The 14863-nt window shown below is 44.5% G+C and overlaps 60 non-coding genes and 3 pseudogenes across 60 annotated transcripts; all 63 read right to left on the bottom strand.

The window, feature by feature from the left end:
* Positions 1–104: 104 nt before the first annotated feature.
* Positions 105–223, bottom strand: LOC144395760 (5S ribosomal RNA). The gene has a single exon (XR_013457900.1). It is a non-coding gene; the product is annotated as a 5S ribosomal RNA (ribosomal RNA).
* Positions 224–339: 116 nt separating this feature from the next.
* On the bottom strand, positions 340–458 carry LOC144395759 (5S ribosomal RNA). The gene has a single exon (XR_013457899.1). It is a non-coding gene; the product is annotated as a 5S ribosomal RNA (ribosomal RNA).
* Positions 459–575: 117 nt separating this feature from the next.
* On the bottom strand, positions 576–694 carry LOC144403010 (5S ribosomal RNA). The gene has a single exon (XR_013464947.1). It is a non-coding gene; the product is annotated as a 5S ribosomal RNA (ribosomal RNA).
* A 116-nt stretch (positions 695–810) lies between these two features.
* LOC144398693 (5S ribosomal RNA) lies at positions 811–929 on the bottom strand. Its single transcript, XR_013460840.1, has one exon. It is a non-coding gene; the product is annotated as a 5S ribosomal RNA (ribosomal RNA).
* Positions 930–1045: 116 nt separating this feature from the next.
* On the bottom strand, positions 1046–1164 carry LOC144391033 (5S ribosomal RNA). Its single transcript, XR_013454898.1, has one exon. It is a non-coding gene; the product is annotated as a 5S ribosomal RNA (ribosomal RNA).
* Positions 1165–1281: 117 nt separating this feature from the next.
* Positions 1282–1400, bottom strand: LOC144401432 (5S ribosomal RNA). The gene has a single exon (XR_013463367.1). It is a non-coding gene; the product is annotated as a 5S ribosomal RNA (ribosomal RNA).
* A 116-nt stretch (positions 1401–1516) lies between these two features.
* Positions 1517–1635, bottom strand: LOC144395758 (5S ribosomal RNA). The gene has a single exon (XR_013457898.1). It is a non-coding gene; the product is annotated as a 5S ribosomal RNA (ribosomal RNA).
* Positions 1636–1752: 117 nt separating this feature from the next.
* LOC144395826 (5S ribosomal RNA) lies at positions 1753–1871 on the bottom strand. Its single transcript, XR_013457970.1, has one exon. It is a non-coding gene; the product is annotated as a 5S ribosomal RNA (ribosomal RNA).
* A 116-nt stretch (positions 1872–1987) lies between these two features.
* Positions 1988–2106, bottom strand: LOC144397961 (5S ribosomal RNA). The gene has a single exon (XR_013460108.1). It is a non-coding gene; the product is annotated as a 5S ribosomal RNA (ribosomal RNA).
* A 117-nt stretch (positions 2107–2223) lies between these two features.
* Positions 2224–2342, bottom strand: LOC144402999 (5S ribosomal RNA). The gene has a single exon (XR_013464936.1). It is a non-coding gene; the product is annotated as a 5S ribosomal RNA (ribosomal RNA).
* A 117-nt stretch (positions 2343–2459) lies between these two features.
* LOC144395757 (5S ribosomal RNA) lies at positions 2460–2578 on the bottom strand. Its single transcript, XR_013457897.1, has one exon. It is a non-coding gene; the product is annotated as a 5S ribosomal RNA (ribosomal RNA).
* Positions 2579–2694: 116 nt separating this feature from the next.
* LOC144389640 (5S ribosomal RNA) lies at positions 2695–2813 on the bottom strand. The gene has a single exon (XR_013453780.1). It is a non-coding gene; the product is annotated as a 5S ribosomal RNA (ribosomal RNA).
* A 116-nt stretch (positions 2814–2929) lies between these two features.
* On the bottom strand, positions 2930–3048 carry LOC144395756 (5S ribosomal RNA). Its single transcript, XR_013457896.1, has one exon. It is a non-coding gene; the product is annotated as a 5S ribosomal RNA (ribosomal RNA).
* Positions 3049–3165: 117 nt separating this feature from the next.
* On the bottom strand, positions 3166–3284 carry LOC144402988 (5S ribosomal RNA). The gene has a single exon (XR_013464925.1). It is a non-coding gene; the product is annotated as a 5S ribosomal RNA (ribosomal RNA).
* A 116-nt stretch (positions 3285–3400) lies between these two features.
* LOC144397039 (5S ribosomal RNA) lies at positions 3401–3519 on the bottom strand. The gene has a single exon (XR_013459184.1). It is a non-coding gene; the product is annotated as a 5S ribosomal RNA (ribosomal RNA).
* A 117-nt stretch (positions 3520–3636) lies between these two features.
* On the bottom strand, positions 3637–3755 carry LOC144401431 (5S ribosomal RNA). Its single transcript, XR_013463366.1, has one exon. It is a non-coding gene; the product is annotated as a 5S ribosomal RNA (ribosomal RNA).
* Positions 3756–3871: 116 nt separating this feature from the next.
* Positions 3872–3990, bottom strand: LOC144399303 (5S ribosomal RNA). The gene has a single exon (XR_013461448.1). It is a non-coding gene; the product is annotated as a 5S ribosomal RNA (ribosomal RNA).
* A 116-nt stretch (positions 3991–4106) lies between these two features.
* LOC144401430 (5S ribosomal RNA) lies at positions 4107–4225 on the bottom strand. Its single transcript, XR_013463365.1, has one exon. It is a non-coding gene; the product is annotated as a 5S ribosomal RNA (ribosomal RNA).
* A 117-nt stretch (positions 4226–4342) lies between these two features.
* On the bottom strand, positions 4343–4461 carry LOC144401796 (5S ribosomal RNA). The gene has a single exon (XR_013463731.1). It is a non-coding gene; the product is annotated as a 5S ribosomal RNA (ribosomal RNA).
* A 116-nt stretch (positions 4462–4577) lies between these two features.
* On the bottom strand, positions 4578–4686 carry LOC144399887 (5S ribosomal RNA; annotated as a pseudogene).
* Positions 4687–4802: 116 nt separating this feature from the next.
* On the bottom strand, positions 4803–4921 carry LOC144401429 (5S ribosomal RNA). Its single transcript, XR_013463364.1, has one exon. It is a non-coding gene; the product is annotated as a 5S ribosomal RNA (ribosomal RNA).
* Positions 4922–5038: 117 nt separating this feature from the next.
* Positions 5039–5157, bottom strand: LOC144402977 (5S ribosomal RNA). The gene has a single exon (XR_013464914.1). It is a non-coding gene; the product is annotated as a 5S ribosomal RNA (ribosomal RNA).
* Positions 5158–5273: 116 nt separating this feature from the next.
* On the bottom strand, positions 5274–5392 carry LOC144395755 (5S ribosomal RNA). The gene has a single exon (XR_013457895.1). It is a non-coding gene; the product is annotated as a 5S ribosomal RNA (ribosomal RNA).
* A 117-nt stretch (positions 5393–5509) lies between these two features.
* On the bottom strand, positions 5510–5628 carry LOC144402966 (5S ribosomal RNA). Its single transcript, XR_013464902.1, has one exon. It is a non-coding gene; the product is annotated as a 5S ribosomal RNA (ribosomal RNA).
* A 116-nt stretch (positions 5629–5744) lies between these two features.
* LOC144395754 (5S ribosomal RNA) lies at positions 5745–5863 on the bottom strand. Its single transcript, XR_013457894.1, has one exon. It is a non-coding gene; the product is annotated as a 5S ribosomal RNA (ribosomal RNA).
* Positions 5864–5980: 117 nt separating this feature from the next.
* Positions 5981–6099, bottom strand: LOC144402955 (5S ribosomal RNA). Its single transcript, XR_013464891.1, has one exon. It is a non-coding gene; the product is annotated as a 5S ribosomal RNA (ribosomal RNA).
* A 116-nt stretch (positions 6100–6215) lies between these two features.
* Positions 6216–6344, bottom strand: LOC144399804 (5S ribosomal RNA; annotated as a pseudogene).
* Positions 6345–6460: 116 nt separating this feature from the next.
* Positions 6461–6579, bottom strand: LOC144395752 (5S ribosomal RNA). Its single transcript, XR_013457892.1, has one exon. It is a non-coding gene; the product is annotated as a 5S ribosomal RNA (ribosomal RNA).
* Positions 6580–6695: 116 nt separating this feature from the next.
* On the bottom strand, positions 6696–6814 carry LOC144401428 (5S ribosomal RNA). The gene has a single exon (XR_013463363.1). It is a non-coding gene; the product is annotated as a 5S ribosomal RNA (ribosomal RNA).
* A 116-nt stretch (positions 6815–6930) lies between these two features.
* LOC144389639 (5S ribosomal RNA) lies at positions 6931–7049 on the bottom strand. The gene has a single exon (XR_013453776.1). It is a non-coding gene; the product is annotated as a 5S ribosomal RNA (ribosomal RNA).
* A 116-nt stretch (positions 7050–7165) lies between these two features.
* Positions 7166–7284, bottom strand: LOC144395751 (5S ribosomal RNA). The gene has a single exon (XR_013457891.1). It is a non-coding gene; the product is annotated as a 5S ribosomal RNA (ribosomal RNA).
* Positions 7285–7401: 117 nt separating this feature from the next.
* Positions 7402–7520, bottom strand: LOC144402944 (5S ribosomal RNA). Its single transcript, XR_013464880.1, has one exon. It is a non-coding gene; the product is annotated as a 5S ribosomal RNA (ribosomal RNA).
* A 117-nt stretch (positions 7521–7637) lies between these two features.
* On the bottom strand, positions 7638–7756 carry LOC144401427 (5S ribosomal RNA). The gene has a single exon (XR_013463362.1). It is a non-coding gene; the product is annotated as a 5S ribosomal RNA (ribosomal RNA).
* Positions 7757–7872: 116 nt separating this feature from the next.
* On the bottom strand, positions 7873–7991 carry LOC144395750 (5S ribosomal RNA). Its single transcript, XR_013457890.1, has one exon. It is a non-coding gene; the product is annotated as a 5S ribosomal RNA (ribosomal RNA).
* Positions 7992–8108: 117 nt separating this feature from the next.
* Positions 8109–8227, bottom strand: LOC144402933 (5S ribosomal RNA). Its single transcript, XR_013464869.1, has one exon. It is a non-coding gene; the product is annotated as a 5S ribosomal RNA (ribosomal RNA).
* A 116-nt stretch (positions 8228–8343) lies between these two features.
* On the bottom strand, positions 8344–8472 carry LOC144399802 (5S ribosomal RNA; annotated as a pseudogene).
* A 117-nt stretch (positions 8473–8589) lies between these two features.
* On the bottom strand, positions 8590–8708 carry LOC144402922 (5S ribosomal RNA). The gene has a single exon (XR_013464858.1). It is a non-coding gene; the product is annotated as a 5S ribosomal RNA (ribosomal RNA).
* A 116-nt stretch (positions 8709–8824) lies between these two features.
* LOC144389637 (5S ribosomal RNA) lies at positions 8825–8943 on the bottom strand. Its single transcript, XR_013453775.1, has one exon. It is a non-coding gene; the product is annotated as a 5S ribosomal RNA (ribosomal RNA).
* Positions 8944–9059: 116 nt separating this feature from the next.
* LOC144402910 (5S ribosomal RNA) lies at positions 9060–9178 on the bottom strand. The gene has a single exon (XR_013464846.1). It is a non-coding gene; the product is annotated as a 5S ribosomal RNA (ribosomal RNA).
* Positions 9179–9294: 116 nt separating this feature from the next.
* LOC144395749 (5S ribosomal RNA) lies at positions 9295–9413 on the bottom strand. The gene has a single exon (XR_013457889.1). It is a non-coding gene; the product is annotated as a 5S ribosomal RNA (ribosomal RNA).
* A 117-nt stretch (positions 9414–9530) lies between these two features.
* On the bottom strand, positions 9531–9649 carry LOC144402899 (5S ribosomal RNA). The gene has a single exon (XR_013464835.1). It is a non-coding gene; the product is annotated as a 5S ribosomal RNA (ribosomal RNA).
* Positions 9650–9766: 117 nt separating this feature from the next.
* Positions 9767–9885, bottom strand: LOC144402888 (5S ribosomal RNA). The gene has a single exon (XR_013464824.1). It is a non-coding gene; the product is annotated as a 5S ribosomal RNA (ribosomal RNA).
* Positions 9886–10001: 116 nt separating this feature from the next.
* On the bottom strand, positions 10002–10120 carry LOC144395748 (5S ribosomal RNA). The gene has a single exon (XR_013457888.1). It is a non-coding gene; the product is annotated as a 5S ribosomal RNA (ribosomal RNA).
* A 117-nt stretch (positions 10121–10237) lies between these two features.
* LOC144402877 (5S ribosomal RNA) lies at positions 10238–10356 on the bottom strand. The gene has a single exon (XR_013464813.1). It is a non-coding gene; the product is annotated as a 5S ribosomal RNA (ribosomal RNA).
* A 116-nt stretch (positions 10357–10472) lies between these two features.
* On the bottom strand, positions 10473–10591 carry LOC144395747 (5S ribosomal RNA). Its single transcript, XR_013457887.1, has one exon. It is a non-coding gene; the product is annotated as a 5S ribosomal RNA (ribosomal RNA).
* Positions 10592–10708: 117 nt separating this feature from the next.
* LOC144402866 (5S ribosomal RNA) lies at positions 10709–10827 on the bottom strand. The gene has a single exon (XR_013464802.1). It is a non-coding gene; the product is annotated as a 5S ribosomal RNA (ribosomal RNA).
* A 116-nt stretch (positions 10828–10943) lies between these two features.
* On the bottom strand, positions 10944–11062 carry LOC144395746 (5S ribosomal RNA). Its single transcript, XR_013457886.1, has one exon. It is a non-coding gene; the product is annotated as a 5S ribosomal RNA (ribosomal RNA).
* A 117-nt stretch (positions 11063–11179) lies between these two features.
* Positions 11180–11298, bottom strand: LOC144402855 (5S ribosomal RNA). Its single transcript, XR_013464791.1, has one exon. It is a non-coding gene; the product is annotated as a 5S ribosomal RNA (ribosomal RNA).
* A 116-nt stretch (positions 11299–11414) lies between these two features.
* LOC144398592 (5S ribosomal RNA) lies at positions 11415–11533 on the bottom strand. The gene has a single exon (XR_013460739.1). It is a non-coding gene; the product is annotated as a 5S ribosomal RNA (ribosomal RNA).
* Positions 11534–11649: 116 nt separating this feature from the next.
* Positions 11650–11768, bottom strand: LOC144389636 (5S ribosomal RNA). Its single transcript, XR_013453774.1, has one exon. It is a non-coding gene; the product is annotated as a 5S ribosomal RNA (ribosomal RNA).
* A 116-nt stretch (positions 11769–11884) lies between these two features.
* On the bottom strand, positions 11885–12003 carry LOC144395745 (5S ribosomal RNA). The gene has a single exon (XR_013457885.1). It is a non-coding gene; the product is annotated as a 5S ribosomal RNA (ribosomal RNA).
* Positions 12004–12120: 117 nt separating this feature from the next.
* Positions 12121–12239, bottom strand: LOC144402844 (5S ribosomal RNA). Its single transcript, XR_013464780.1, has one exon. It is a non-coding gene; the product is annotated as a 5S ribosomal RNA (ribosomal RNA).
* A 117-nt stretch (positions 12240–12356) lies between these two features.
* On the bottom strand, positions 12357–12475 carry LOC144402833 (5S ribosomal RNA). The gene has a single exon (XR_013464769.1). It is a non-coding gene; the product is annotated as a 5S ribosomal RNA (ribosomal RNA).
* Positions 12476–12591: 116 nt separating this feature from the next.
* On the bottom strand, positions 12592–12710 carry LOC144395744 (5S ribosomal RNA). Its single transcript, XR_013457884.1, has one exon. It is a non-coding gene; the product is annotated as a 5S ribosomal RNA (ribosomal RNA).
* A 117-nt stretch (positions 12711–12827) lies between these two features.
* On the bottom strand, positions 12828–12946 carry LOC144401426 (5S ribosomal RNA). The gene has a single exon (XR_013463361.1). It is a non-coding gene; the product is annotated as a 5S ribosomal RNA (ribosomal RNA).
* Positions 12947–13062: 116 nt separating this feature from the next.
* Positions 13063–13181, bottom strand: LOC144395743 (5S ribosomal RNA). Its single transcript, XR_013457883.1, has one exon. It is a non-coding gene; the product is annotated as a 5S ribosomal RNA (ribosomal RNA).
* A 116-nt stretch (positions 13182–13297) lies between these two features.
* LOC144401425 (5S ribosomal RNA) lies at positions 13298–13416 on the bottom strand. The gene has a single exon (XR_013463360.1). It is a non-coding gene; the product is annotated as a 5S ribosomal RNA (ribosomal RNA).
* A 116-nt stretch (positions 13417–13532) lies between these two features.
* LOC144389635 (5S ribosomal RNA) lies at positions 13533–13651 on the bottom strand. Its single transcript, XR_013453773.1, has one exon. It is a non-coding gene; the product is annotated as a 5S ribosomal RNA (ribosomal RNA).
* A 116-nt stretch (positions 13652–13767) lies between these two features.
* LOC144395741 (5S ribosomal RNA) lies at positions 13768–13886 on the bottom strand. Its single transcript, XR_013457881.1, has one exon. It is a non-coding gene; the product is annotated as a 5S ribosomal RNA (ribosomal RNA).
* Positions 13887–14002: 116 nt separating this feature from the next.
* On the bottom strand, positions 14003–14121 carry LOC144402822 (5S ribosomal RNA). Its single transcript, XR_013464758.1, has one exon. It is a non-coding gene; the product is annotated as a 5S ribosomal RNA (ribosomal RNA).
* A 116-nt stretch (positions 14122–14237) lies between these two features.
* Positions 14238–14356, bottom strand: LOC144395740 (5S ribosomal RNA). Its single transcript, XR_013457880.1, has one exon. It is a non-coding gene; the product is annotated as a 5S ribosomal RNA (ribosomal RNA).
* A 116-nt stretch (positions 14357–14472) lies between these two features.
* Positions 14473–14591, bottom strand: LOC144397960 (5S ribosomal RNA). Its single transcript, XR_013460107.1, has one exon. It is a non-coding gene; the product is annotated as a 5S ribosomal RNA (ribosomal RNA).
* Positions 14592–14708: 117 nt separating this feature from the next.
* Positions 14709–14827, bottom strand: LOC144402811 (5S ribosomal RNA). The gene has a single exon (XR_013464747.1). It is a non-coding gene; the product is annotated as a 5S ribosomal RNA (ribosomal RNA).
* Between the last annotated feature and the right edge of the window lie 36 nt (positions 14828–14863).

The raw sequence follows: 14863 nt of genomic DNA, 5'->3' as shown, positions 1-14863 counted from the left end.
TCTACCTAATCTTTTAAAATGTGTCAAAGGTTTTGTAGTTTTGACAATTAAATGGAGTCACTTTCTAAGGCCTTCTCTGTGTCTTTTACAGATCGAAATGAAAAAGCTTACAGCACCTGGGATTCCCAGGCGGTCTTCCATCCAAGTACTAACCAGGCCCTACTCTGCTTAGCTTCTGAGATCAGACGAGATCAGGCGGAGCCAGAGAGGTATGGCCGTAAGCAACTGTATGTCCTCTTCCTAATCTTTTAAAATGTGTCAAAGGTTTTGTAGTTTTGACAATGAAATGGAGTCACTTTCTAAGGCCTTCTCTGTGTCTTTTACAGATCGAAATGAAAAAGCTTACAGCACCTGGGATTCCCAGGCGGTCTTCCATCCAAGTACTAACCAGGCCCTACTCTGCTTAGCTTCTGAGATCAGACGAGATCAGGCGGAGCCAGAGAGGTATGGCCGTAAGCAACTGTATGTCCTCTTCCTAATCTTTTAAAATGCGTCAAAGGTTTTGGAGTTTTGATAATAAAAAAGGAGTCACTTTCTAATGCCTTCTCGATTTCTTCCAGAGAGAGAAATGAAAAAGCTTACGGCACCTGGGATTCCCAGGCGGTCTTCCATCCAAGTACTAACCAGGCCCTACTCTGCTTAGCTTCTGAGATCTGACGAGATCAGGCGGAGCCAGAGAGGTATGGCCGTAAGCAACTGTATGTCCTCTTCCTAATCTTTTAAAATGTGTCAAAGGTTTTGTAGTTTTGACAATGAAATGGAGTCACTTTCTAAGGCCTTCTCTGTGTCTTTTACAGATCGAAATGAAAAAGCTTACAGCACCTGGGATTCCCAGGCGGTCTTCCATCCAAGTACTAACCAGGCCCTACTCTGCTTAGCTTCTGAGATCTGACGAGATCAGGCGGAGCCAGAGAGGTATGGCCGTAAGGAACTGTATGTCCTCTACCTAATCTTTTAAAATGTGTCAAAGGTTTTGTAGTTTTGACAATTAAATGGAGTCACTTTCTAAGGCCTTCTCTGTGTCTTTTACAGATCGAAATGAAAAAGCTTACAGCACCTGGGATTCCCAGGCGGTCTTCCATCCAAGTACTAACCAGGCCCTACTCTGCTTAGCTTCTGAGATCAGACGAGATCAGGCGAAGCCAGAGAGGTATGGCCGTAAGCAACTGTATGTCCTCTTCCTAATATTTTAAAATGTGTCAAAGGTTTTGGAGTTTAGATAATGAAAAAGGAGTCACTTTCTAATGCCTTCTCGATTTCTTCCAGAGAGAGAAATGAAAAAGCTTACGGCACCTGGGATTCCCAGGCGGTCTTCCATCCAAGTACTAACCAGGCCCTACTCTGCTTAGCTTCTGAGATCAGACGAGATCAGGCGGAGCCAGAGAGGTATGGCCGTAAGCAACTGTATGTCCTCTTCCTAATCTTTTAAAATGTGTCAAAGGTTTTGTAGTTTTGACAATGAAATGGAGTCACTTTCTAAGGCCTTCTCTGTGTCTTTTACAGATCGAAATGAAAAAGCTTACAGCACCTGGGATTCCCAGGCGGTCTTCCATCCAAGTACTAACCAGGCCCTACTCTGCTTAGCTTCTGAGATCAGACGAGATCAGGCGGAGCCAGAGAGGTATGGCCGTAAGCAACTGTATGTCCTCTTCCTAATCTTTTAAAATGTGTCAACGGTTTTGGAGTTTTGATAATAAAAAAGGAGTCACTTTCTAATGCCTTCTCGATTTCTTCCAGAGAGAGAAATGAAAAAGCTTACGGCACCTGGAATTCCCAGGCGGTCTTCCATCCAAGTACTAACCAGGCCCTACTCTGCTTAGCTTCTGAGATCTGACGAGATCAGGCGGAGCCAGAGAGGTATGGCCGTAAGCAACTGTATGTCCTCTTCCTAATCTTTTAAAATGTGTCAAAGGTTTTGTAGTTTTGACAATGAAATGGAGTCACTTTCTAAGGCCTTCTCTGTGTCTTTTACAGATCGAAATGAAAAAGCTTACAGCACCTGGGATTCCCAGGCGGTCTTCCATCCAAGTACTAACCAGGCCCTACTCTGCTTAGCTTCTGAGATCAGACGAGATCAGGCAGAGCCAGAGAGGTATGGCCGTAAGCAACTGTATGTCCTCTTCCTAATCTTTTAAAATGTGTCTAAGGTTTTGGAGTTTTGATAATGAAAAAGGAGTCACTTTCTAATGCCTTCTCGATTTCTTCCAGAGAGAGAAATGAAAAAGCTTACGGCACCTGGGATTCCCAGGCGGTCTTCCATCCAAGTACTAACCAGGCCCTACTCTGCTTAGCTTCTGAGATCTGACGAGATCAGGCGGAGCCAGAGAGGTATGGCCGTAAGCAACTGTATGTCCTCTACCTAATCTTTTAAAATGTGTCAAAGGTTTTGGAGTTTTGATAATGAAAAAGGAGTCACTTTCTAAGGCCTTCTCTGTGTCTTTTACAGATCGAAATGAAAAAGCTTACAGCACCTGGGATTCCCAGGCGGTCTTCCATCCAAGTACTAACCAGGCCCTACTCTGCTTAGCTTCTGAGATCAGACGAGATCAGGCGGAGCCAGAGAGGTATGGCCGTAAGCAACTGTATGTCCTCTACCTAATCTTTTAAAATGTGTCAAAGGTTTTGTAGTTTTGACAATTAAATGGAGTCACTTTCTAAGGCCTTCTCTGTGTCTTTTACAGATCGAAATGAAAAAGCTTACAGCACCTGGGATTCCCAGGCGGTCTTCCATCCAAGTACTAACCAGGCCCTACTCTGCTTAGCTTCTGAGATCTGACGAGATCAGGCGGAGCCAGAGAGGTATGGCCGTAAGCAACTGTATGTCCTCTACCTAATCTTTTAAAATGTGTCAAAGGTTTTGGAGTTTTGACAATGAAATGGAGTCACTTTCTAAGTTCTTCTCTGTGTCTTTTACAGATCGAAATAAAAAAGCTTACAGCACCTGGGATTCCCAGGCGGTCTTCCATCCAAGTACTAACCAGGCCCTACTCTGCTTAGCTTCTGAGATCAGACGAGATCAGGCGGAGCCAGAGAGGTATGGCCGTAAGCAACTGTATGTCCTCTTCCTAATCTTTTAAAATGTGTCAAAGGTTTTGGAGTTTTGATAATGAAAAAGGAGTCACTTTCTAATGCCTTCTCGATTTCTTCCAGAGAGAGAAATGAAAAAGCTTACGGCACCTGGGATTCCCAGGCGGTCTTCCATCCAAGTACTAACCAGGCCCTACTCTGCTTAGCTTCTGAGATCTGACGAGATCAGGCGGAGCCAGAGAGGTATGGCCGTAAGCAACTGTATGTCCTCTACCTAATCTTTTAAAATGTGTCAAAGGTTTTGTAGTTTTGACAATTAAATGGAGTCACTTTCTAAGGCCTTCTCTGTGTCTTTTACAGATCGAAATGAAAAAGCTTACAGCACCTGGGATTCCCAGGCGGTCTTCCATCCAAGTACTAATCAGGCCCTACTCTGCTTAGCTTCTGAGATCAGACGAGATCAGGCGGAGCCAGAGAGGTATGGCCGTAAGCAACTGTATGTCCTCTTCCTAATCTTTTAAAATGTGTCAAAGGTTTTGGAGTTTTGATAATGAAAAAGGAGTCACTTTCTAATGCCTTCTCGATTTCTTCCAGAGAGAGAAATGAAAAAGCTTACGGCACCTGGGATTCCCAGGCGGTCTTCCATCCAAGTACTAACCAGGCCCTACTCTGCTTAGCTTCTGAGATCAGACGAGATCAGGCGGAGCCAGAGAGGTATGGCCGTAAGCAACTGTATGTCCTCTTCCTAATCTTTTAAAATGTGTCAAAGGTTTTGTAGTTTTGACAATGAAATGGTGTCACTTTCTAAGGCCTTCTCTGTGTCTTTTACAGATCGAAATGAAACAGCTTACAGCACCTGGGAATCCCAGGCGGTCTTCCATCCAAGTACTAACCAGGCCCTACTCTGCTTAGCTTCTGAGATCAGACGAGATCAGGCGGAGCCAGAGAGGTATGGCCGTAAGCAACTGTATGTCCTCTTCCTAATCTTTTAAAATGTGTCAAAGGTTTTGTAGTTTTGACAATGAAATGGAGTCACTTTCTAAGGCCTTCTCTGTGTCTTTTACAGATAGAAATGAAAAAGCTTACGGCACCTGGGATTCCCAGGCGGTCTTCCATCCAAGTACTAACCAGGCCCTACTCTGCTTAGCTTCTGAGATCAGACGAGATCAGGCGGAGCCAGAGAGGTATGGCCGTAAGCAACTGTATGTCCTCTTCCTAATCTTTTAAAATGTGTCAAAGGTTTTGGAGTTTTGATAATGAAAAATGAGTCACTTTCTAAGGCCTTCTCGATTTCTTCCAGAGAGAGAAATGAAAAAGCTTACGGCACCTGGGATTCCCAGGCGGTCTTCCATCCAAGTACTAACCAGGCCCTACTCTGCTTAACTTCTGAGATCAGACGAGATCAGGCGGAGCCAGAGAGGTATGGCCGTAAGCAACTGTATGTCCTCTACCTAATCTTTTAAAATGTGTCAAAGGTTTTGTAGTTTTGACAATTAAATGGAGTCACTTTCTAAGGCCTTCTCTGTGTCTTTTACAGATCGAAATGAAAAAGCGTACAGCACCTGGGATTCCCAGGCGGTCTTCCATCCAAGTACTAACCAGGCCCTACTCTGCTTAGCTTCTGAGATCAGGCGGAGCCAGAGAGGTATGGCCGTAAGCAACTGTATGTCCTCTACCTAATCTTTTAAAATGTGTCAAAGGTTTTGTAGTTTTGACAATGAAATGGAGTCACTTTCTAAGGCCTTCTCTGTGTCTTTTACAGATAGAAATGAAAAAGCTTACGGCACCTGGGATTCCCAGGCGGTCTTCCATCCAAGTACTAACCAGGCCCTACTCTGCTTAGCTTCTGAGATCAGACGAGATCAGGCGGAGCCAGAGAGGTATGGCCGTAAGCAACTGTATGTCCTCTTCCTAATCTTTTAAAATGTGTCAAAGGTTTTGGAGTTTTGATAATGAAAAAGGAGTCACTTTCTAATGCCTTCTCGATTTCTTCCAGAGAGAGAAATGAAAAAGCTTACGGCACCTGGGATTCCCAGGCGGTCTTCCATCCAAGTACTAACCAGGCCCTACTCTGCTTAGCTTCTGAGATCTGACGAGATCAGGCGGAGCCAGAGAGGTATGGCCGTAAGCAACTGTATGTCCTCTACCTAATCTTTTAAAATGTGTCAAAGGTTTTGTAGTTTTGACAATTAAATGGAGTCACTTTCTAAGGCCTTCTCTGTGTCTTTTACAGATCGAAATAAAAAAGCTTACAGCACCTGGGATTCCCAGGCGGTCTTCCATCCAAGTACTAACCAGGCCCTACTCTGCTTAGCTTCTGAGATCAGACGAGATCAGGCGGAGCCAGAGAGGTATGGCCGTAAGCAACTGTATGTCCTCTTCCTAATCTTTTAAAATGTGTCAAAGGTTTTGGAGTTTTGATAATGAAAAAGGAGTCACTTTCTAATGCCTTCTCGATTTCTTCCAGAGAGAGAAATGAAAAAGCTTACGGCACCTGGGATTCCCAGGCGGTCTTCCATCCAAGTACTAACCAGGCCCTACTCTGCTTAGCTTCTGAGATCTGACGAGATCAGGCGGAGCCAGAGAGGTATGGCCGTAAGCAACTGTATGTCCTCTACCTAATCTTTTAAAATGTGTCAAAGGTTTTGTAGTTTTGACAATTAAATGGAGTCACTTTCTAAGGCCTTCTCTGTGTCTTTTACAGATCGAAATGAAAAAGCTTACAGCACCTGGGATTCCCAGGCGGTCTTCCATCCAAGTACTAACCAGGCCCTACTCTGCTTAGCTTCTGAGATCAGACGAGATCAGGCGGAGCCAGAGAGGTATGGCCGTAAGCAACTGTATGTCCTCTTCCTAATCTTTTAAAATGTGTCAAAGGTTTTGGAGTTTTGATAATGAAAAAGGAGTCACTTTCTAATGCCTTCTCGATTTCTTCCAGAGAGAGAAATGAAAAAGCTTACGGCACCTGGGATTCCCAGGCGGTCTTCCATCCAAGTACTAACCAGGCCCTACTCTGCTTAGCTTCTGAGATCTGACGAGATCAGGCGGAGCCAGAGAGGTATGGCCGTAAGCAACTGTATGTCCTCTACCTAATCTTTTAAAATGTGTCAAAGGTTTTGTAGTTTTGACAATTAAATGGAGTCACTTTCTAAGGCCTTCTCTGTGTCTTTTACAGATCGAAATGAAAAAGCGTACAGCACCTGGGATTCCCAGGCGGTCTTCCATCCAAGTACTAACCAGGCCCTACTCTGCTTAGCTTCTGAGATCAGACGAGATCAGACGAGATCAGGCGGAGCCAGAGAGGTATGGCCGTAAGCAACTGTATGTCCTCTTCCTAATCTTTTAAAATGTGTCAAAGGTTTTGTAGTTTTGACAATGAAATGGAGTCACTTTCTAAGGCCTTCTCTGTGTCTTTTACAGATCGAAATGAAAAAGCTTACAGCACCTGGGATTCCCAGGCGGTCTTCCATCCAAGTACTAACCAGGCCCTACTCTGCTTAGCTTCTGAGATCAGACGAGATCAGGCGGAGCCAGAGAGGTATGGCCGTAAGCAACTGTATGTCCTCTACCTAATCTTTTAAAATGTGTCAAAGGTTTTGTAGTTTTGACAATGAAATGGAGTCACTTTCTAAGGCCTTCTCTGTGTCTTTTACAGATAGAAATGAAAAAGCTTACGGCACCTGGGATTCCCAGGCGGTCTTCCATCCAAGTACTAACCAGGCCCTACTCTGCTTAGCTTCTGAGATCAGACGAGATCAGGCGGAGCCAGAGAGGTATGGCCGTAAGCAACTGTATGTCCTCTACCTAATCTTTTAAAATGTGTCAAAGGTTTTGTAGTTTTGACAATTAAATGGAGTCACTTTCTAAGGCCTTCTCTGTGTCTTTTACAGATCGAAATGAAAAAGCTTACAGCACCTGGGATTCCCAGGCGGTCTTCCATCCAAGTACTAACCAGGCCCTACTCTGCTTAGCTTCTGAGATCTGACGAGATCAGGCGGAGCCAGAGAGGTATGGCCGTAAGCAACTGTATGTCCTCTACCTAATCTTTTAAAATGTGTCAAAGGTTTTGGAGTTTTGACAATGAAATGGAGTCACTTTCTAAGTTCTTCTCTGTGTCTTTTACAGATCGAAATAAAAAAGCTTACAGCACCTGGGATTCCCAGGCGGTCTTCCATCCAAGTACTAACCAGGCCCTACTCTGCTTAGCTTCTGAGATCAGACGAGATCAGGCGGAGCCAGAGAGGTATGGCCGTAAGCAACTGTATGTCCTCTTCCTAATCTTTTAAAATGTGTCAAAGGTTTTGGAGTTTTGATAATGAAAAAGGAGTCAATTTCTAATGCCTTCTCGATTTCTTCCAGAGAGAGAAATGAAAAAGCTTACGGCACCTGGGATTCCCAGGCGGTCTTCCATCCAAGTACTAACCAGGCCCTACTCTGCTTAGCTTCTGAGATCTGACGAGATCAGGCGGAGCCAGAGAGGTATGGCCGTAAGCAACTGTATGTCCTCTTCCTAATCTTTTAAAATGTGTCAAAGGTTTTGGAGTTTTGATAATGAAAAAGGAGTCACTTTCTAATGCCTTCTCGATTTCTTCCAGAGAGAGAAATGAAAAAGCTTACGGCACCTGGGATTCCCAGGCGGTCTTCCATCCAAGTACTAACCAGGCCCTACTCTGCTTAGCTTCTGAGATCAGACGAGATCAGGCGGAGCCAGAGAGGTATGGCCGTAAGCAACTGTATGTCCTCTACCTAATCTTTTAAAATGTGTCAAAGGTTTTGTAGTTTTGACAATGAAATGGAGTCACTTTCTAAGGCCTTCTCTGTGTCTTTTACAGATCGAAATGAAAAAGCTTACAGCACCTGGGATTCCCAGGCGGTCTTCCATCCAAGTACTAACCAGGCCCTACTCTGCTTAGCTTCTGAGATCAGACGAGATCAGGCGGAGCCAGAGAGGTATGGCCGTAAGCAACTGTATGTCCTCTTCCTAATCTTTTAAAATGTGTCAAAGGTTTTGGAGTTTTGATAATGAAAAAGGAGTCACTTTCTAATGCCTTCTCGATTTCTTCCAGAGAGAGAAATGAAAAAGCTTACGGCACCTGGGATTCCCAGGCGGTCTTCCATCCAAGTACTAACCAGGCCCTACTCTGCTTAGCTTCTGAGATCTGACGAGATCAGGCGGAGCCAGAGAGGTATGGCCGTAAGCAACTGTATGTCCTCTACCTAATCTTTTAAAATGTGTCAAAGGTTTTGTAGTTTTGACAATTAAATGGAGTCACTTTCTAAGGCCTTCTCTGTGTCTTTTACAGATCGAAATGAAAAAGCGTACAGCACCTGGGATTCCCAGGCGGTCTTCCATCCAAGTACTAACCAGGCCCTACTCTGCTTAGCTTCTGAGATCAGACGAGATCAGACGAGATCAGGCGGAGCCAGAGAGGTATGGCCGTAAGCAACTGTATGTCCTCTTCCTAATCTTTTAAAATGTGTCAAAGGTTTTGGAGTTTTGATAATGAAAAAGGAGTCACTTTCTAATGCCTTCTCGATTTCTTCCAGAGAGAGAAATGAAAAAGCTTACGGCACCTGGGATTCCCAGGCGGTCTTCCATCCAAGTACTAACCAGGCCCTACTCTGCTTAGCTTCTGAGATCTGACGAGATCAGGCGGAGCCAGAGAGGTATGGCCGTAAGCAACTGTATGTCCTCTACCTAATCTTTTAAAATGTGTCAAAGGTTTTGTAGTTTTGACAATTAAATGGAGTCACTTTCTAAGGCCTTCTCTGTGTCTTTTACAGATCGAAATGAAAAAGCTTACAGCACCTGGGATTCCCAGGCGGTCTTCCATCCAAGTACTAACCAGGCCCTACTCTGCTTAGCTTCTGAGATCTGACGAGATCAGGCGGAGCCAGAGAGGTATGGCCGTAAGCAACTGTATGTCCTCTACCTAATCTTTTAAAATGTGTCAAAGGTTTTGTAGTTTTGACAATTAAATGGAGTCACTTTCTAAGGCCTTCTCTGTGTCTTTTACAGATCGAAATAAAAAAGCTTACGGCACCTGGGATTCCCAGGCGGTCTTCCATCCAAGTACTAACCAGGCCCTACTCTGCTTAGCTTCTGAGATCTGACGAGATCAGGCGGAGCCAGAGAGGTATGGCCGTAAGCAACTGTATGTCCTCTACCTAATCTTTTAAAATGTGTCAAAGGTTTTGGAGTTTTGACAATGAAATGGAGTCACTTTCTAAGTTCTTCTCTGTGTCTTTTACAGATCGAAATAAAAAAGCTTACAGCACCTGGGATTCCCAGGCGGTCTTCCATCCAAGTACTAACCAGGCCCTACTCTGCTTAGCTTCTGAGATCAGACGAGATCAGGCGGAGCCAGAGAGGTATGGCCGTAAGCAACTGTATGTCCTCTTCCTAATCTTTTAAAATGTGTCAAAGGTTTTGGAGTTTTGATAATGAAAAAGGAGTCAATTTCTAATGCCTTCTCGATTTCTTCCAGAGAGAGAAATGAAAAAGCTTACGGCACCTGGGATTCCCAGGCGGTCTTCCATCCAAGTACTAACCAGGCCCTACTCTGCTTAGCTTCTGAGATCTGACGAGATCAGGCGGAGCCAGAGAGGTATGGCCGTAAGCAACTGTATGTCCTCTTCCTAATCTTTTAAAATGTGTCAAAGGTTTTGGAGTTTTGATAATGAAAAAGGAGTCACTTTCTAATGCCTTCTCGATTTCTTCCAGAGAGAGAAATGAAAAAGCTTACGGCACCTGGGATTCCCAGGCGGTCTTCCATCCAAGTACTAACCAGGCCCTACTCTGCTTAGCTTCTGAGATCTGACGAGATCAGGCGGAGCCAGAGAGGTATGGCCGTAAGCAACTGTATGTCCTCTACCTAATCTTTTAAAATGTGTCAAAGGTTTTGTAGTTTTGACAATTAAATGGAGTCACTTTCTAAGGCCTTCTCTGTGTCTTTTACAGATCGAAATAAAAAAGCTTACAGCACCTGGGATTCCCAGGCGGTCTTCCATCCAAGTACTAACCAGGCCCTACTCTGCTTAGCTTCTGAGATCAGACGAGATCAGGCGGAGCCAGAGAGGTATGGCCGTAAGCAACTGTATGTCCTCTTCCTAATCTTTTAAAATGTGTCAAAGGTTTTGGAGTTTTGATAATGAAAAAGGAGTCACTTTCTAATGCCTTCTCGATTTCTTCCAGAGAGAGAAATGAAAAAGCTTACGGCACCTGGGATTCCCAGGCGGTCTTCCATCCAAGTACTAACCAGGCCCTACTCTGCTTAGCTTCTGAGATCTGACGAGATCAGGCGGAGCCAGAGAGGTATGGCCGTAAGCAACTGTATGTCCTCTACCTAATCTTTTAAAATGTGTCAAAGGTTTTGTAGTTTTGACAATTAAATGGAGTCACTTTCTAAGGCCTTCTCTGTGTCTTTTACAGATCGAAATAAAAAAGCTTACAGCACCTGGGATTCCCAGGCGGTCTTCCATCCAAGTACTAACCAGGCCCTACTCTGCTTAGCTTCTGAGATCAGACGAGATCAGGCGGAGCCAGAGAGGTATGGCCGTAAGCAAGTGTATGTCCTCTTCCTAATCTTTTAAAATGTGTCAAAGGTTTTGGAGTTTTGATAATGAAAAAGGAGTCACTTTCTAATGCCTTCTCGATTTCTTCCAGAGAGAGAAATGAAAAAGCTTACGGCACCTGGGATTCCCAGGCGGTCTTCCATCCAAGTACTAACCAGGCCCTACTCTGCTTAGCTTCTGAGATCTGACGAGATCAGGCGGAGCCAGAGAGGTATGGCCGTAAGCAACTGTATGTCCTCTACCTAATCTTTTAAAATGTGTCAAAGGTTTTGTAGTTTTGACAATTAAATGGAGTCACTTTCTAAGGCCTTCTCTGTGTCTTTTACAGATCGAAATGAAAAAGCTTACAGCACCTGGGATTCCCAGGCGGTCTTCCATCCAAGTACTAACCAGGCCCTACTCTGCTTAGCTTCTGAGATCAGACGAGATCAGGCGGAGCCAGAGAGGTATGGCCGTAAGCAACTGTATGTCCTCTTCCTAATCTTTTAAAATGTGTCAAAGGTTTTGGAGTTTTGATAATGAAAAAGGAGTCACTTTCTAATGCCTTCTCGATTTCTTCCAGAGAGAGAAATGAAAAAGCTTACGGCACCTGGGATTCCCAGGCGGTCTTCCATCCAAGTACTAACCAGGCCCTACTCTGCTTAGCTTCTGAGATCTGACGAGATCAGGCGGAGCCAGAGAGGTATGGCCGTAAGCAACTGTATGTCCTCTACCTAATCTTTTAAAATGTGTCAAAGGTTTTGTAGTTTTGACAATTAAATGGAGTCACTTTCTAAGGCCTTCTCTGTGTCTTTTACAGATCGAAATGAAAAAGCGTACAGCACCTGGGATTCCCAGGCGGTCTTCCATCCAAGTACTAACCAGGCCCTACTCTGCTTAGCTTCTGAGATCAGACGAGATCAGGCGGAGCCAGAGAGGTATGGCCGTAAGCAACTGTATGTCCTCTACCTAATCTTTTAAAATGTGTCAAAGGTTTTGTAGTTTTGACAATTAAATGGAGTCACTTTCTAAGGCCTTCTCTGTGTCTTTTACAGATCGAAATGAAAAAGCTTACAGCACCTGGGATTCCCAGGCGGTCTTCCATCCAAGTACTAACCAGGCCCTACTCTGCTTAGCTTCTGAGATCTGACGAGATCAGGCGGAGCCAGAGAGGTATGGCCGTAAGCAACTGTATGTCCTCTACCTAATCTTTTAAAATGTGTCAAAGGTTTTGGAGTTTTGACAATGAAATGGAGTCACTTTCTAAGTTCTTCTCTGTGTCTTTTACAGATCGAAATAAAAAAGCTTACAGCACCTGGGATTCCCAGGCGGTCTTCCATCCAAGTACTAACCAGGCCCTACTCTGCTTAGCTTCTGAGATCAGACGAGATCAGGCGGAGCCAGAGAGGTATGGCCGTAAGCAACTGTATGTCCTCTTCCTAATCTTTTAAAATGTGTCAAAGGTTTTGGAGTTTTGATAATGAAAAAGGAGTCAATTTCTAATGCCTTCTCGATTTCTTCCAGAGAGAGAAATGAAAAAGCTTACGGCACCTGGGATTCCCAGGCGGTCTTCCATCCAAGTACTAACCAGGCCCTACTCTGCTTAGCTTCTGAGATCTGACGAGATCAGGCGGAGCCAGAGAGGTATGGCCGTAAGCAACTGTATGTCCTCTTCCTAATCTTTTAAAATGTGTCAAAGGTTTTGGAGTTTTGATAATGAAAAAGGAGTCACTTTCTAATGCCTTCTCGATTTCTTCCAGAGAGAGAAATGAAAAAGCTTACGGCACCTGGGATTCCCAGGCGGTCTTCCATCCAAGTACTAACCAGGCCCTACTCTGCTTAGCTTCTGAGATCTGACGAGATCAGGCGGAGCCAGAGAGGTATGGCCGTAAGCAACTGTATGTCCTCTACCTAATCTTTTAAAATGTGTCAAAGGTTTTGTAGTTTTGACAATTAAATGGAGTCACTTTCTAAGGCCTTCTCTGTGTCTTTTACAGATCGAAATAAAAAAGCTTACAGCACCTGGGATTCCCAGGCGGTCTTCCATCCAAGTACTAACCAGGCCCTACTCTGCTTAGCTTCTGAGATCAGACGAGATCAGGCGGAGCCAGAGAGGTATGGCCGTAAGCAACTGTATGTCCTCTTCCTAATCTTTTAAAATGTGTCAAAGGTTTTGGAGTTTTGATAATGAAAAAGGAGTCACTTTCTAATGCCTTCTCGATTTCTTCCAGAGAGAGAAATGAAAAAGCTTACGGCACCTGGGATTCCCAGGCGGTCTTCCATCCAAGTACTAACCAGGCCCTACTCTGCTTAGCTTCTGAGATCAGACGAGATCAGGCGGAGCCAGAGAGGTATGGCCGTAAGCAACTGTATGTCCTCTTCCTAATCTTTTAAAATGTGTCAAAGGTTTTGTAGTTTTGACAATGAAATGGAGTCACTTTCTAAGGCCTTCTCTGTGTCTTTTACAGATCGAAATGAAAAAGCTTACAGCACCTGGGATTCCCAGGCGGTCTTCCATCCAAGTACTAACCAGGCCCTACTCTGCTTAGCTTCTGAGATCAGACGAGATCAGGCGGAGCCAGAGAGGTATGGCCGTAAGCAACTGTATGTCCTCTACCTAATCTTTTAAAATGTGTCAAAGGTTTTGTAGTTTTGACAATGAAATGGAGTCACTTTCTAAGGCCTTCTCTGTGTCTTTTACAGATAGAAATGAAAAAGCTTACGGCACCTGGGATTCCCAGGCGGTCTTCCATCCAAGTACTAACCAGGCCCTACTCTGCTTAGCTTCTGAGATCAGACGAGATCAGGCGGAGCCAGAGAGGTATGGCCGTAAGCAACTGTATGTCCTCTACCTAATCTTTTAAAATGTGTCAAAGGTTTTGTAGTTTTGACAATTAAATGGAGTCACTTTCTAAGGCCTTCTCTGTGTCTTTTACAGATCGAAATGAAAAAGCTTACAGCACCTGGGATTCCCAGGCGGTCTTCCATCCAAGTACTAACCAGGCCCTACTCTGCTTAGCTTCTGAGATCTGACGAGATCAGGCGGAGCCAGAGAGGTATGGCCGTAAGCAACTGTATGTCCTCTACCTAATCTTTTAAAATGTGTCAAAGGTTTTGGAGTTTTGACAATGAAATGGAGTCACTTTCTAAGTTCTTCTCTGTGTCTTTTACAGATCGAAATAAAAAAGCTTACAGCACCTGGGATTCCCAGGCGGTCTTCCATCCAAGTACTAACCAGGCCCTACTCTGCTTAGCTTCTGAGATCAGACGAGATCAGGCGGAGCCAGAGAGGTATGGCCGTAAGCAACTGTATGTCCTCTTCCTAATCTTTTAAAATGTGTCAAAGGTTTTGTAGTTTTGACAATTAAATGGAGTCACTTTCTAAGGCCTTCTCTGTGTCTTTTACAGATAGAATTGAAAAAGCTTACGGCACCTGGGATTCCCAGGCGGTCTTCCATCCAAGTACTAACCAGGCCCTACTCTGCTTAGCTTCTGAGATCTGACGAGATCAGGCGGAGCCAGAGAGGTATGGCCGTAAGCAACTGTATGTCCTCTACCTAATCTTTTAAAATGTGTCAAAGGTTTTGGAGTTTTGACAATGAAATGGAGTCACTTTCTAAGTTCTTCTCTGTGTCTTTTACAGATCGAAATAAAAAAGCTTACAGCACCTGGGATTCCCAGGCGGTCTTCCATCCAAGTACTAACCAGGCCCTACTCTGCTTAGCTTCTGAGATCAGACGAGATCAGGCGGAGCCAGAGAGGTATGGCCGTAAGCAACTGTATGTCCTCTTCCTAATCTTTTAAAATGTGTCAAAGGTTTTGTAGTTTTGACAAAGAAATGGAGTCACTTTCTAAGGCCTTCTCTGTGTCTTTTACAGATCGAAATGAAAAAGCTTACAGCACCTGGGATTCCCAGGCGGTCTTCCATCCAAGTACTAACCAGGCCCTACTCTGCTTAGCTTCTGAGATCAGACGAGATCAGGCAGAGCCAGAGAGGTATGGCCGTAAGCAACTGTATGTCCTCTTCCTAATCTTTTAAAATGTGTCTAAGGTTTTGGAGTTTTGATAATGAAAAAGGAGTCACTTTCTAATGCCTTCTCGATTTCTTCCAGAGAGAGAAATGAAAAAGCTTACGGCACCTGGGATTCCCAGGCGGTCTTCCATCCAAGTACTAACCAGGCCCTACTCTGCTTAGCTTCTGAGATCTGACGAGATCAGGCGGAGCCAGAGAGGTATGGCCGTAAGCAACTGTATGTCCTCTACCTAATCTTTTAAAATGTGT

This window comes from Gasterosteus aculeatus, chromosome 2 (genome assembly GCF_964276395.1).
Source record: "Gasterosteus aculeatus chromosome 2, fGasAcu3.hap1.1, whole genome shotgun sequence".
Taxonomy (NCBI): Eukaryota; Metazoa; Chordata; class Actinopteri; order Perciformes; family Gasterosteidae; genus Gasterosteus; species Gasterosteus aculeatus.
The sequence above is the reverse complement of the archived record's forward strand: the minus strand, read 5'-3'. Positions and strand labels throughout refer to the sequence as shown.